This window comes from Balaenoptera borealis (assembly GCF_965194805.1).
Source record: "Balaenoptera borealis genome assembly, chromosome: 1".
Classification (NCBI taxonomy): Eukaryota; Metazoa; Chordata; class Mammalia; order Artiodactyla; family Balaenopteridae; genus Balaenoptera; species Balaenoptera borealis.
This window is the reverse complement of record NC_138860.1, coordinates 62,960,836-62,977,157: the sequence shown is the minus strand read 5'-3', so window position 1 is coordinate 62,977,157 and position 16,322 is coordinate 62,960,836. Positions and strand designations below refer to the sequence as shown.

Below are 16,322 nucleotides of genomic sequence, written 5' to 3'. Positions count from 1 at the left end.
AGTTTTAACCTGTTGATTCATTGAGTTTATGGTCAATTAACTGTAAGAATTTTTTATAACCTGAATTATGGTAGAGCTAAGGCTTCCTATCCTGACCTGGTTCACTTGATTTTTCATTCAAATGATTTTTTTTCCCAGGATAATATCAAGATCTTTTTGGCAACTGAAAAAGTCAAAGAAATTTGTTAATGCAACCTAATATACATTTATGAAGTGGCATTCCAAAAGTACTATCAGAAGTTCTTAGCAACCAATGATGCATCTGTTCTGTGGGACTTATTAGTGCCATGGCTAATATTAGGGAGTTATATTCTTAAGAGAGCATGATCAGACATCATTTTCTCCAAGATGAGGACAAAGGATATTGAAAAGACCAGGGCACCAGTGAATATATCTGCTATTTTTCATAATAATTGAAGAATCTTGATGTCTTGAAACAGCGCTAGTTTTGGAAAGTATTTCCAGATGAAATACCAGCATTTTCAGGTCGAAGCCTCTGAAATTCACGGAGGAACAGGCCTCACATAAAGTTCTCCTCAAAACGGGGTATAGCAATTGTACATTTCAGACTCCACAGGGCCATTTTCTTTTGAACTTACATTTATCCAAGGGTTATTACTAATATTCTTATTACTATTATTATTATTATTTTAAATGTATTACGTATTTTACTGTGTGGGCTTCATTCTGTACTGGCCAAAGTACTCTTATAAGCCTCAGGGTGGAAATACCAATACCGATACTGATTTTTCTTGGTCTTCCTTCATAGTGATGTTTTAAATAGCGGGTAGTTCCACAGGTCATTGAAATTGGCTGGAGCACTTCTAGAGCCTCAGGAGCATGGTGGAGGATGTATTACTCTGTTCTTGGTGGTCTAGAAGCAAAAAGTCAAACACTTATGGGAAAGATGGCTCTCCTCTAGTGTTTGGTTTGATAGATGTCAGTTAAAGTACATGGCTTCTAAGAGATTCTGACCACTACATAATGAGAAACTTGCCCTGGCCCTGCCCTTTGCTGCATGTGGGGAATTTTTTGTTGTTGTTTTGGAGTATACTGCAGAGCTTACGAGAATACTAAGTGACATTTGAATTAAGATTATACTTTTGTTAAATGAGTGAAAGAGCAATTGATCTTTTCACCACGTGATAACCCAGTAACAAAAATTAAGATTTTAAAGGTGGTATCCATTTCATTTTTATTCATTACCAATAGAATTTGGAATATTAATAAGAGGATTTGTTTCTAAAAGGATGCTTTAGGCACAGATTGTGAGATTGTAATATTCTCCCTTCTTCCTTACAAAGCAGTTTAGTTTCCTATCATGCCACTTTTTTGTGTTCTTTTTTTCTAAGTATAAAAGATTTTTCCAGCCATGTTATACTTTAATCTTGCTTGAAGCAAAAAACTAGACTCCATTACTCTTTCAGTTAGATCCATTATATAGCATTCTGGCTTAGAGCAGTGGCAGTGGAAGCCAGGGGTCAGATTTAATAAGCATTTGCGAGAGGAGGAGAGGAGATTGAGAGGGAGTAAAAAAAGCAAGAAGGAAAGGAAGTAATCTAAAATGAATACCTGTATTTGGCTTGGGACTGGGATAGACGTAGCATCATTACCTGAGTAGGGACTGCCTGAGCTAGGAGTAGACTTGACAATGAGGTGATACATTCAGTTTTGAAGATGTTGCATTTGGGTGCCATATGGTACTTGCAGGTGAAGAAGTGAGTAATTGAAGATAGAGATATGTTCCTGAGGAAAGAAATCGGGCTGTATATGGTGTGAAAGTACTTAGCAGGGAGATACTGCCGGGAAGAGAGTGGAATAGCTGAGAAGAGAACCAAGGGCAAAACTCTTCTACAAGATAGAAGGGGCAGACAGAGGAAGAGAAGCTCATGAAGTAGGATGTTCAGTAGGATGGCCACAGGCTGCACGTGGCTGTTTAAATTAAATTAAAAATTCAGGGGCTTCCCTGGTGGTGCAGTGGTTGAGAATCTGCCTGCCAATGCAGGGGACACGGATTCGAGCCCTGGTCTGGGAAGATCCCACATGCCGCAGAGCAACTGGGCCTGTGAGCCACAATTACTGAGCCTGCGCGTCTGGAGCCTGTGCTCCACAACAAGAGAGGCCGCGACAGAGAGAGGCCCGCGCACCGCAATGAAGAGTGGCCCCCGCTCGCCGCAACTAGAGAAAGCCCTCGCACAGAAATGAAGACCCAACACAGCCAAAAATAAATAATAAATAAATTAATTAAAAAAAAAATTCAGTCAAGTTAGCCACCCTTCTAGTGCTCAGTAGCCACATGTGGTTAGTGTCTACCGTATTAGATAGTATATATATAAAACATTTCCATCATCACATAAATTTCCTTTGGACAATGCTTAAGTGGTCTAAGAAAGAGCAACCATGGAGATCAGAAGTGAACCCAGCATGGAATTCCCTGGTGCCACAGTGGTTAAGATTCCACATTCCCAATGCAGGGGGCCCGAGTTCCATCCCTGGCCCGGGAACTAGATCCCACATGCATGCCACAGCTAAGAGTTCACATGTCACAACTAAGGAGCCTGCATGCGACAACTAAGGAGCTAGCAGCCTCAACTAAGAAGCCTGCCTGCCGCAACTAAGACCCGGCATAACCAAATAAATAAATAAATAAATATTTTTTTAAAAAAGAAGTGAACCAGACAGCAAAGTTCATGGAGTTAGTATTCAGTGTAATCAAGTCTTGCAAAGAGGTGGAGACATAGAAAGCTTAAAATGTGACCTTTGGATTTGACAGTAGTTACTAGGGACTTTTTAAAAAATTTATCTTACTGAAGTATAGTTGATTTACAATGTTGTGTTAATTTCTGCTGTACAACAAAGTGATTTAGTTATGCATATATTTCTTTTTCATATTCTTTTTCATTATGGTTTATTACAGGATATTGAATATAGTTCCCTGTTCTATACAGTAGGACCTTGTTGTTTATCTGTTCTATATACTAGGTACTTTTTTAAAGGTTTTAGGTAAGTGGCAGGGAAAAAAATTGCTGTTGATAGAGAAATGAATAGTTGAGGCAAGGGAAAGATAAATGTAGGCAACTCTTTTAATAGAAGCTCTATGAGAAGCTGTGTAGCACAGTGATTAAGAGTTTGGCCCTGGAACCAAACCATCTGGATTCAGATCCTGGTTCTTTCACTTACTAGTTATGTTACCTTGGGCACATTGTTTCCTTACGTGCCACAGTTTTCTTAGATATAATATGGAAATAAATAATAAAAATACATTGCATACAATTGATGTTGAAAGCAAGTAGATGTGTAACTCAGAAAGTGCTCAATAATTAGTATTTACTATGAGTATGAGTATGGTGATGATGATACTATATTGAATAAAAGGAAGGAAAGAATGGGACAGGAGGTCAAGTCTGTTTATAAGCTAGGAGAGAACTAGTAGGAAGGGAGTGGTAAAGAAAGGATGGATGATTCAGGAATCAAAGTTCCTGAGGAGAAGGGAGGTGTTGGGTTTCAGAGCACTGGTAAATGAAGTAGCTTAGAGTAGAAGAAATCCTCTCCCCCACCACCACTCTTTTTTTTTTTTTTAATTTTTAACATCTTTATTGGAGTATAATTGCTTTACAATGTTGTGTTAGTTTCTGCTGTACAACAAAGTGAATCAGCTATACGTATACATATATCCCCATATCCCCTCCCTCTTTCGTCTCCCTCCCACCCTCCCTATCCCACCCCTCTAGGTAGTTACAAAGCACCCAGCTGATCTCCCTGTGCTATGCGGCTGCTTCCACTAGCTATCTGTTTTACATTTGGTAGTGTATATATGTCCATGCCACTCTCTCACTTTGTCCCAGCTTACCCTTCCCCCTGCCCGTGTCCTCAAGTCCATTCTCTACGTCTGCGTCTTTATTCCTGTCCTGCCCCTAGGTTTGCAGAACCATTTTTTTGTTTGTTTAGATTCCATATATATGTGTTAACATACAGTATTTGTTTTTCTCTTTCTGAGTTACTTCACTCTGTATGACAGACTCTAGGTCCATCCACCTCAATACAAATAACTCAATTTCATTTCTTTTTATGGCTGAGTAATATTTCACTGCATATATGTGCCACATCTTTATCCATTCATCTGTCGATGGACACTTATTTTGCTTCCATGTCCTGGCTGTTGTAAATAGAGCTGCAGTGAACATTGTGGTACATGACTCTTTGAATTTCCCAGGGTATATGCCCGTACTGGAATTGCTGGGTCGTATGGTAGTTCTATTTTTAGTTTTCTAAGGAACCTCCATACTGTTCTCCATAGTGGCTGTATCAATTTACATTCCTAACAACAGTGCAAAAGGGTTCTGTTTACTCCACACCCTCTCCAGCATTTACTGTCTGTAGATTCTTTGATGATGGCCATTCTCACCAGTGTGAGGTGATACCTCATTGTCGTTTTGATTTGCATTTCTCTAATGATTAGTGATGTTGAGCATCCTTTCATGTGTTTGTTGGCAATCTGTATATCTTCTTTGGAGAAATGTCTATTTAGATCTTCTGCCCATTTTTGAATTGGGTTGTTTGTTTTTTTGATATTGACCTGCATGAACTGCTTGTATATTTTGGAGATTAATCCTTTGTCAGTTGCTTCGTTTGCAAATATTTTCTCCCATTCTGAGGGTTGTCTTTTCGTCTTGTTTATGGTTTCCTTTGCTGTGCAAAAGCTTTTAAGTTTCATTAGGTCCCATTTGTTTATTTTTGTTTTTATTTCCATTTCTCTAGGAGGTGGGTCAAAAAGGATCTTGCTGTGATTTATGTCAAAGAGTGTTCTTCCTATGTTTTCCTCTAAGAGTTTGATAGTGTCTGGCCTTACATTTAGGTCTTTAATCCATTTTGAGTTTATTTTTGTGTATGGTATTAGGAAGTGTTCTAATTTCATTCTTTTCCATGTAGCTGTCCAGTTTTCCCAGCACCACTTATTGAAGAGGCTGTCTTTTCTCCATTGTATATTCTTGCCTCCTTTATCAAAGATAAGGTGACTATATGTACGTTGGTTTATCTCTGGGCTTTCTTTCCTGTTCCATTGATCTATATTTTCTGTTTTTGTGCCAGTACCATACTGTCTTGATTACTGTAGCTTTGTAATATAGTCTGAAGTCAGGGAGCCTGATTCCTCCAGCTCCATTTTTCTTTCTCAAGATTGCTTTGGCTATTCGGGGTCTTTTGTGTTTCCATACAAATTGTGAAATTTTTTGTTCTAGTTCTGTGAAAAATGCCATTGGTAGTTTGATAGGGATTGCACTGAATCTGTCGATTGCTTTGGGTAGTATAGTCATTTTCACGATATTGATTCTTCCAATCCAAGAGCATAGTATATCTCTCCATCTGTTGGTATCATCTTTAATTTCTTTCATCAGTGTCTTAAGTTTTCTGCATACAGGTCTTTTGTCTCCCTAGGTAGGTTTATTCCTAGGTATTTTATTCTTTTTGTTGCAGTGGTAAATGGGAGTGTTTCCTTAATTTCTCTTTCAGATTTTTCATCATTAGTGTATAAGAATGCAAGAGATTTCTGTGCATTAATTCTGTATCCAGCTACTTTACCAAATTCTTCGATTAGCTCTAGTAGTTTTCTGGTGGTATCTTTAGAATTCTCTATGTGTAGTATCATGTCATCTGCAAACAGTGACAGCTTTACTTCTTTTCCAATTTGGACTCATTTTATTTCTTTTTCTTCTCTGATTGCTGTGGCTAAAACTTTCAAAACTATGTTGAATAATAGTGGCAAGAGTGGGCATCCTTGTCTTGTTCCTGATTTTAGAGGAAATGGTCTCAGTTTTTCACCATTGAGAATGATGTTGGCTGTGGGTTTGTCATATATGGCCTTTATTATGTTGAGGTAAGTTCCCTCTATGCCTACTTTCTGGAGAGTTTTTATCATAAATGGGTGTTGAATTTTGTCAAAATCTTTTTCTGCATCTATTGAGATGATCATATGGTTTTTATCCTTCAATTTGTTAATATGGTGTATCACATTGATTGATTTGCATATATTGAAGAATCCTTGCATTCCTGGGATAAACCCCACTTGATCATGGTGTATGATCCTTTTAATGTGCTGTTGGATTCTGTTTCCTAGTTATTTTGTTGCAGATTTTTGCATCTATATTCATCAGTGATATTGGTCTGTAATTTTCTTTTTTTGTAGTGTCTTTGTCTGGTTTTGGTATCAGGGTGATGGTGGCCTCGTAGAATGAGTTTGGGAGTGTTCCTCCCTCTGCTATATTTTGGAAGAGTTTGAGAAGGATAGGTGTTAGCTCTTCTCTAAATGTTTGATAGAATTCACCTGTGAAGCCATCTGGTCCTGGGCTTTTGTTTGTTGGATGATTTTTTATCACAGTTTCAATTTCAGTGCTTCTTATTGGCCTGTTTATATTTTCTATTTCTCCCTGGTTCAGTCTTGGAAGATTGTGCTTTTCTAAGAATTTGTCCATTTCTTCCAGGTTGTCCATTTTGTTGGCATATAGTTGCTTGTAGTGATCTCTCATGATCCTTTGTATTTCTGCAGTGTCAGTTGTTACTTCTTTTTCACTTCTAACTCTACTGATTTGAGTCTTCTCCCTTTTTTTGTTGAGTGTGGCTAATGGTTTATCAATTTTGTTTATCTTCTTAAAGAACCAGCTTTTAGTTTTATTGATCTTTGCTACTGTTTCCTTCATTTCTTTTTCATTTATTTCTGATCTGATCATTATGATTTCTTTCCCTCTGCTACCTTTGGGGGTTTTTTGTTCTTTCTCTGATTGCTTTAGGTGTAAGGTTAGGTTGTTTATTTGAGTTGTTTCCTGTTTCTTGAGGTAGGATTGTGTTGCTATAAACTTCCCTCTTAGAACTGCTTTTGCTGTATCCCATAGGCTTTGGGTCGTTGTGATTTCATTGTCATTGGTTTCCAGGTATTTTTGATTTCCTCTTTGATTTCTTCAGTGGCCTCTTGGTTATTTAGTAGGGTATTGTTTAGCCTCCATGTGTTTGTATTTTTTACAGATTTTTTCCTGTAATTGATATCTACTCTCATAGCGTTATGGATGGAAAAGATATTTGATACGATTTCAATTTTCTTACATCTACCAAGGCTTGATTTGTGACCCAAGATATGATCTATCCTGGAGAATGTTCCATGAACACTTGAGAAGAAAGTGTATTCTGTTGTTTTTGGATGGAATGTCCTATAAATATTAATTAAGTCCATCTTGTTTAATGTATCATTTAAAGCTTATGTTTCCTTATTTATTTTCATTTTGAATGATCTGTCCATTGGTGAAAGTGGGGTGTTGAAGTCCCCTACTATGATTGTGTTACTGTCAACTTCCCCTTTTATGGCTGTTAGCATTTGCCTTATGTATTGAGGTGCTCCCATGTTGATTGCATAAATATTTACAATTGTTATATCTTCTTCTTGGATTGATCCCTTGATCATTATGTAGTGTCCTTCTTTGTCTCTTGTATAGTCTTTATTTTAAAGTCTATTTTGTCTGATATGAGAATTGCTACTCCAGCTTTCTTTTGATTTCCATTTGCATGGAATATCTTTTTCCATCCCTTCACTTTCAGTGTGTATATGTCCCTAGGTCTGAAGTGGGTCTCTTGTGGACAGCATATATATGGGTCTCGTTTTCGTATCCATTCAGCCAGTCTGTGTCTTTTGGTGGGAGCATTTAATCCATTTACATTTAAGGTAATTATCGATATGTATATTCCTATTACCATTTTCTTAATTGTTTTGGGTTTGTTTTTGTAGCTCTTTTCCTTTTCTTGTGTTTCCTGCCTAGAGAAGTTCCTTTAGCATTTGTTGTTAAGCTGGTTTGGTGGTGCTGAATCCTCTTAGCTTTTGCTTGTCTGTAAAGGTTTTAACTTCTCTGTTGAATCTGAATGAGATCCTTGCTGGGTAGAGTAATCTTGGTTGTAGGTTTTTCCCTTTCATCACTTTAAATATGTCCTGCCACTCCCTTCTGGCTTGCAGATTTTCTGCTGAAAGATCAGCTGTTAACCTTATGGTGATTCCCTTGTATGTTATTTGTTGCTTTTCCCTTGCTGCCTTTAATATTTTTTCTTTGTATTTAATTTTTGATAGTTTGATTAATATGTGTCTTGGCATGTTTCTCCTTGGATTTATCCTGTATGGGACTCTCTGCACTTCCTGGACTTGATTGACTATTTCCTTTCCCATCTTAGGGAAGTTTTCAACTATAATCTCTTCAAATATTTTCTCAGTCCCTTTCTTTTTCTCTTCTTCTCCTGGGACCCCTATAATTCGAAAGTTGGTGCATTTAATGTTGTCCCAGAGGTCTCTAAGACTGTCCTCAATTCTTTTCATTTTTTTTTTCTTTATTCTGCTCTGCAGTAGTTATTTCCACTATTTTATCTTCCAGGTCACTTATCCGTTCTTCTGCCTCAGTTATTCTGCTATTGATTCCTTCTAGAGAATTTTAAATTTCATTTATTGTGTTGTTCATCATTGTTTGCTCTTTAGTTCTTTTAGGTCCTTGTTAAACGTGTCTTGTATTTTCTCCATTCTATTTCCAAGATTTTGGATCATCTTTACTATCATTACTCTGAATTCTTTTCCAGGTAGACTGCCTATTTCCTCTTCATTTGTTTGGTCTGGTGGGTTTTTACTTTGCTCCTTCATCTGCATATGTCTCTTTCTTCTCATTTTGCTAACTTACTGTTTTGGGGATCTCCTTTTCACAGGCTGCAGGTTCGTAGTTCCAGTTATTTTTGGTGTCTTCCCCCAGTGGGTAAGGTTGGTTCAGTGGCTTGTGTAGGCTTCCTGGTGGAGGGGACTGGTGCCTGTGTTCTGGTGGGTGGAGCTGGATCTTGTCTTTCTGGTGGGCAAGGCCACGTTTGGTGGTGTGTTTTGGGGTGTCTGTGAACTTAGTATGATTTTAGGCCACCTCTCTGCTAATGGGTGGGGTTGTGTTCCTGTCTTACTAGTTGTTTAGTATAAGACATCCAGCACTGGAGCTTGCTGGCCGTTGGGTGGAACTGGGTTTTAGCGTTGAGACAGAGATCTCTGTAAGAGCTCTTGCTTATTGATATTACGTGGGGCTGGGAGGTCTCTGGTGGTCCAGTGTCCTGAACTCGGCTCTCCCACCTCAGAGGCTCAGGCCTAACACCAGGCTGGCACACCAAGACCCTGTCAGCCACATGGCTCAGAAGAAAAGGGAGAAAAAAAGAAAGAAAAAATAATAATTAAAAAATAAAAAATAATTCAAATTAAAAAGTAATTAATAAAAAAGAAGAGAGCAAGCAAACCAATAAACAAATCCACCAGTGATAACAAGCACTAAAACTATGCTAAGATAAACATAAAAATCAGAAACAAGTCAGTCGCAGACAGGAATCCCGAAGTCTACAGTTGCTCCCAAAGAACACCACCTCAATTTTGGGATGATTCGTTTTGTATTCAGGTATTCCACAGACGCAGGGTACATCAAGTTGGTTGTGGGAATTTAACCCGCTGCTCCTGAGGCTGCATGGAGAAATTTCCCTTTCTCTTCTTTGTTTGCACAGCTCCTGGGGTTCAGCTTTGGTTTTTGCCCCCCCTCTGTGTGTAGGTTGCCCTCAGGCTACTTTCCCCACCCAGACAGACAGGGTTAAAGCAGCAGCTGATTAGGGAGCTCTGGCTCACTCAGGCCCTCTGGGGAGAGAGGGGTATGGTAGTTATAATTGGAGTGCGGGGCGAGCCTGAGGCGGCAGAGGCCAACGTGACTTTGCAACAGCCTGAGGCACTCTGTGTGTTCTCCCGGGGAAGTTGTCCCTGGATCACGGGACCCTGGCAGTGGCGGGCTGCACAGGCTCCCGGGAGGGGAGGTGTGGAGAGTGACCTGTGCTCACACACAGGATTCTTGGTGGCTGCAGCAGCAGCATTAGCATTTCATGCCCATCTCTGGTGTCCGAGCTGATAGCCGCTGCTTGTGCCCATCTCTGGAGCTCGTTTAGGTGGTGTTCTGCCTTCTGTGGGCGGATAGGGAAGGAATGCCCTCTCCTCAGGCACCCCAAAACAATGGTCTCTTGCCTCTTAGGCAGGTCCAGAGTTTTTCCCAGACTCCCTCCCCGGCTAGCTGTGGCTCACTAGCCCCCTTCAGGCTGTGTTCACACAGCCAACCCCCGTCCTCTCCCTGGGATCTGCCCTCCGAAGCCGGAGCCTCAGCTCCCAGCCCCCACCCGCCCCAGCGGGTGAGCAGACAAGCCTCTCAGGCTGGTGAGTACTGGACGGCACCGATCCTCTGTCCGGGAATCTCTCTACTTTGTCCTCTGCACCCCTGTTGCTGTGCTCTACTCCGTGGCTCCGAAGCTTCCCCCCCCATCCCCCCATCTCCGCCAGTGAACGGGCTTCCTAGTGTGTGGAAACTTTTCCTCCTTCACTGCTCCCTCCCAGAGGTGCAGGTCCTGTCCCTATTCTTTTGTCTCTGTTTTTTATTTTTTCTTTTGCCCTACCTAGGTACAGAAGATTTCCTTGCCTTTTGGGAAGTCTGAGGTCTTCTGCCAGTGTTCAGTAGGTGTTCTGTAGGAGTTGTTCCACACGTAGATGTATTTTTGATGTATTTGTGGGGAGGAGGGTGATCTCCACATCTTACTCCTCCGCCATCTTGAAGGTCGCCCCACCCTTTTTTTAAGGTAGAGAAATGGGAGAGTGAAGGAGTTAAAGATAAGTTATAGATAATGGATATAGATAATAAGTTTTTAGGTAGAAGGGAAGGTAAGAAAGCACTCTAGATAGGGTTAAGAACAGAGGCAATTAAGGATGTCCTTGTGATATTGGGAAAATGAAACCAGGGAATAGAATGCAATAAAGAAGTCTGGGAGTAGATAGTTCATCCAGATAAATAAACAATATAAGAAGGATTGGTAGCAAAGGGTCATAATTCAAACCAGGAACCCTGACATCGGTTAAAATCAGGATAATGAGTTTTACTTCAGCTTTTCAGGGAATTTTTGTGTTTCCAAAGAAGGCAGGAAACTGCCACCATTTACCTGGCTCACATCTTAAAGATGAGTAAGGAACATTTGACTAGATTATGAGGCAGGTGAAAGATGGAACAGAGCAAATATTTGCTCGATTTTTGTAAACAACATTGTTACTGTGATATTAGAATTTTAGAATAAGGACTTTCCTTCTGGTTTTCTTGGTCCTCAGAGTATTCCTGTTAGGTGACATGTTTAAGTTATTTGAAAAAGACTTGATCTCAATAGTTGGTAGATCACAAATCATTTTTCTACAATTAAGAATAAAGCTAATAAAAATCTGTTTAAATAGAACCTTTCATCCTGATTAACTTAATTTCAACAAACATCAACCATTTATAGAAATCTTATCATGCATCACTGATGTGCAGTCATCTACATAAAAACAACAGAAAAGTAAAACATATACCATTTCTTTCTTTTTTTTTTTTTTTTTTAATTTGGCTGCATTGGGTGTTAGTTGTGGCACATGGGGTCTTTGTTGAGGCATGCGGGATCGTTCGTTGCGACGCGCAAGCTTCTCTCTAGTTGTGGGCTGTGGGTTTTCTCTCTCTAGTTGAGGAGTGCAGGCTCTCTAGTTGAGGCACGTGAGCTCAGTAGTTGCGGCACACGGGCTTGCCCGCGTACTACTAGAGTAGTTGCCCTGCGGCCTGGGGGATTTTTGTTCCCCAACCAAGAATCAAACCCGCGTCGCCTGCATTGGAAGGTGGATTCTTTACCACTGGACCACCAGGGAAGTCCCAAAACATATACCATTTCTTAGGAGATGAAGAATATACAATAGCAGTGGAAGTTTTTAGCAGATATGTAATCATCATTCATCCCATGGATGATCTGTAGCATCAGTTCTGATTATGTGTCTTGTTTTGTAGTAACATAGAATTTTTCTATAGTCATAAGTGATGCTCATTCTGGATTTCCATTATCCAAGGTTCCTCCCATTTTATGGTGGCTCACTTTGAAGAAACCACCTACACACACACACACACACACACACACACACACACACACACACACACACATACATAGAAGCTAAGTTTTCCTTGAAGATCTTTTAGCTCTGATTTGTGTTAGTTATGCCCAATGGTTGCCCGACTTTTTGTGAACTTCATTTGGAATTTGTGCTACTTATCATGGTAATGTAGTGACAGGAACATATATTGTCCTTATTTCCTATAGGACATCTGTAATTTAACTGTTGTTAAGTTTCACTTTGACTGCCTTAAATTTACTGACAAATAAAAATCTGAAAAATATACTTTTTTCTTTATTGTATAGGTTTAATTGAAGTGGTAGTATATAATATGATTTTCATTACAGATTAAAATATAGTAGATATTATACAAAATACAGCTGCTTAGTGATGAAAAATAGCTTTCATAAACCCCATGTTCCAGAATCTCTCATTCAAGAAATTGTTATTCTTATTTTCATAAACAATTCCATTAGAGGTGGTAACTCTCTTGTTACTTGGCCTGTAGCGGAGTGTAAGTGACCAATTAGTTAGATGAGACTGGCTGCTATAGGCAAGGGAACTGATACAGCAGTAGGATTTGTACTGTCAGATTTGTCCTACTGCTGCAGATTCATTTTTGGTTTGTTTAATTGAGATGAAATGCATATAACATAAAATTAACCATTAAAAGTGAACAATTCTGTGACATTCACAACATTCACAATGTTGCAACCACCACTTGTATCTAGTTCTAAAATGTTTTCATTACCCCAAAAGGAAACCATTAAGCAGTTGCTCTCCATTTTCCCCTCCCCCCAGCCCCTGGCAACCATCAATCTGTGTTCTGTCTCTGTGGATTTACCTCTTCTGGAGATTTCATATAAATGGAGTCATACAGTATGTGACTTTCTGTGCCTGGCTTCCGTCACTTAGCAAAGTGTTTTCGAGGTTCATCCATGTTGTAGCGTGTATCAGTACTTCATTCCATTTTGTGGCTGAATAATATTCCATTGTATGGATATACCATGATTTGTTTATCCAGTCATCTATTGATGGACATTTGGGTTGTTTCCACTTTTTGGTTATTGTGAATAGTGCCGCTGTGAACATTCATGTTCAAGGATTTGTTTGAGTACCTGTTTTCAATTCTTTTGGGTATATACCTACAGTGGAATTGATGGATCATATAGTAATTCTATGTTTATCTTTTTGAAGACCCACCAGACTCTTCCACAGCAGCTGAACCATTTTACGTTTCCACAATCAATGTACAAGGATTCCAGTTTCTCCACGTTCTTGTTACACTTGTTATTTTCCTTTTTTTTTTTTTCTATTAGAGCCTACTAATGAGTTGAATAATATAACTTTAAAGTAGCAACTCTGCATTCATTTTTCCTCAGGAAATAATGTTAGAAACCGAATCCTTCCTTTCCCCCACCCCGCCCAACAGTGTCTTTTTGCATCTCCTTCTGTATTATGGTCAGAATGTCTTGTAATAATGAGATGAGTAGTGGGTAGTAATAAGGTATGTTTACATCTGAACCCTTCGATTTTTACTTTCCTCACTTTGGTGGTTCAGGCCTCACTCTGTAACGTTAGACCCCCTTTAAAACCTCCTCTCTCCCTCTTAGCCACAATAGAACTCTCAAAGCACGTTGTACCTTTCTTAGAGCAAATACCATATTCTGCCTTACTTTGCTTGAGGGCAGTGACAGTACTTTATTCTTATGTGTTCTACCTCTCAAACCCATGCATTTAGCAAAAAAAAATCTGAGGTCACTGACATTAGAAAAAAGAGATTTTTATTTCCTTTTTAAAGTATCATGGTTTCCTTCAGATATAACTAGATACTGAAGAGATAATTAAAGTGTAAATTACTGTAAGTTTTAATTTTGAGGCCTCAAAGGGTTGATCTGTTTAGAAAATATTAAATGTTATCTCTTAAATAAGGATTAAATGTCCTTACTTAAAAACTAGGTTGTACTCTGTAATGACCTATATGGGAATAGGATCTAAAAAAGAGTGGATATATGTATATGTATAACTGATTCAGTTTGCTGTACAACAGAAACTAACACAACATTGTAAATCAACTATACTCCAATAAAAATTAATTTTAAAAATAAAGAAAAGAAAGGTACATATATTTTTTAATTGCTTTAAGCATTAAGGACTCAATATATATGGGATTCATTTATACAAACTACTATACATAAAATAGATACGCAAAAAGGATTTACTATATAGCACAAGGAAGGAATCATATCTAATACCTTGTAATAACCTATAATGGAATATAATCTGCAAACGTCAAATCATTATGCTGTATACCTGAAACTAACACAATATTGTAAATCAACTATACTTCAATTTAAAAAAAAGGACTCAATTTTATAGTTTGTGATAGTTTAATATTATCTTTAGATAACCAGCCCTTAGTAAACCAGGCCTGGTTTACTAAGCAAATTAAAGCTGTAAACAGTTTAAAAAAAAAAAAAAAACTAGGTTGTATAGGAGTTACAATATGGGAAGGATTATAGTTAGGTTGACCCTTAAAGTCCTCTTAAAGAAAGTAGATTCTGATAAAGGAAATGTACTTAAAAAAAAAAAAAGTAGATTCTGGGCTGGATGTTGAATGATAACTTAGACTTTCAGAGATAAAGAGGATGGTGGAGGGAGTCTGCATTTTGATCCTATTGTGAGGGTATAACCTTAGTTTTCTCTCTGACACCTCCTCTCTTCCTGTCTTTGTCCTTCCTTCCCTAGTATGTTGTATTTCATCCCTCATTTATACATTTTAAAATAAATGTTCATAAGGCATAGATATCCATTCTCATTGGTGGAGAAATGACAACAGGATTAAGATAATGAGAAGACTGTCCTCCCTCTACCAAAAAAATAAAGGCACTCCTGGATAGAATTTTGAAAAGCAAAGTCAGTCTTTTTTTTTTTTTTTTTAAGTGTTTATTTTTATTTGTTCATTTATTTATTTTGTTTGTTTGGTTTTTACATTCCACATACAAATGAAATCATACAGTATTTGTCTTTCTCTGTCTGACTTATTTCACTTAGCATAGTACCTTCAAGGTCCATCCATGTCACAAATGGCAAGATTTCCTCTTTTTAATGGCTGAGTCATATTCCATTTTGTGTGTGTGTGTGTGTGTGTGTATACATACACACACACCACATCTTCTTTACCCATTCATCCATTTTTTTTTCACAACACACACACTGTATTTTATTTTTACAAGTGATAAATAAACTGACACCAAGCATTGTAAATGGATGACCACAACAAAAGCAACAATGATTGCAATTACCAAATACAAAACACACTCATACTATGTCATAATATTGACATTCAGTCCAGTAATCCTCCACTGTAACAGCTCCTTTACTTTGCAGTGAAAATTGATTTGTATATTTTTTGCCTCTGAGTCCTTGTGGGATTTTTTTTTTATTATTATTCAAACAGAAAGTCACAAAAATTATACTCATCCTCATCAGTTCACTCAGTCCCATGTAATTTTTTTTTTTATATTTATTTATTCATTTGGCTGCGCCAGGTCTTAGTTGTGGGATCTTTCAGTTGCGGCATGTGGGATCTTGTTCCCTGACCAGGGATCAAACCCAGGCCCCCTGCATTGGGAGCGTGGAGTCTTAACCACTGGACCACCAGGGAAGTCCCTATTTTTTTTTTTCATCTTGATGTTTTGTTAGCACTTTTATGAATTCATCAGTTTTCCATTAGAGTTCTGAAAATGCTTATTCATTCAGTTCAGCAGTATAGTCAGTTACCAGAAACCTGTACTTGTCAGAGTCTTTTCCATGAATTCCTTGAAGATGAAACCCTTTTATAGGAACATTTTTGCAAAAGCATCAGAGCACACCCAGAACTGTCTGTAAATGACAAAAGACTTAAAAATGACCACGGTTAAAGATTTGATGAAAGTTCATAATAATGCAATTGACAAGGAAATTTAGTTATTTCTGAGATACACATCTTAAACTAATAACTAGAATTATGACTTATAACATTATACCAGAACATACAAGATTTTTAGAAATTTCATGTAATGTCTGAAACATTTATATTAACATATTTCCATACAAATAACCCAAAGAAAGTTTAGTATTAGTTGTTTTTTTGTTTCTTTGTTTGTTTTTTTATACTGCAGGTTCTTATTAGTCATCAATTTTATACACATCAGTGTATACATATCAATCCCATTCGCCCAGTTCAGCGCACCACCATCCCCACCCCACCCCACCGTGGTTTTCCCCCCTTGGTGTCCATATGTTTGTTCTCTACATCTGTGTCTCAACTTCTGCCCTGCAAACCGGTTCATCTATACCATTTTTCTAG

At 38.3% G+C, this 16,322-nt stretch overlaps 1 protein-coding gene and 1 long non-coding RNA gene across 8 annotated transcripts in view; one reads left to right on the top strand and one right to left on the bottom strand.

Moving 5' to 3' along the window:
• POU2F1 (POU class 2 homeobox 1) overlaps positions 1-16,322 on the top strand; it is a 178,370-nt gene that overhangs the window by 99,375 nt on the left and 62,673 nt on the right. The gene's annotated exons all lie outside the window — the stretch shown is intronic.
• LOC309613848 lies at positions 5,667-15,475 on the bottom strand. The gene is made up of 2 exons (XR_014235911.1): positions 12,002-15,475; positions 5,667-11,969 (listed from the first exon to the last, which is right to left on the bottom strand). It is a non-coding gene; the product is annotated as an uncharacterized lncRNA (long non-coding RNA).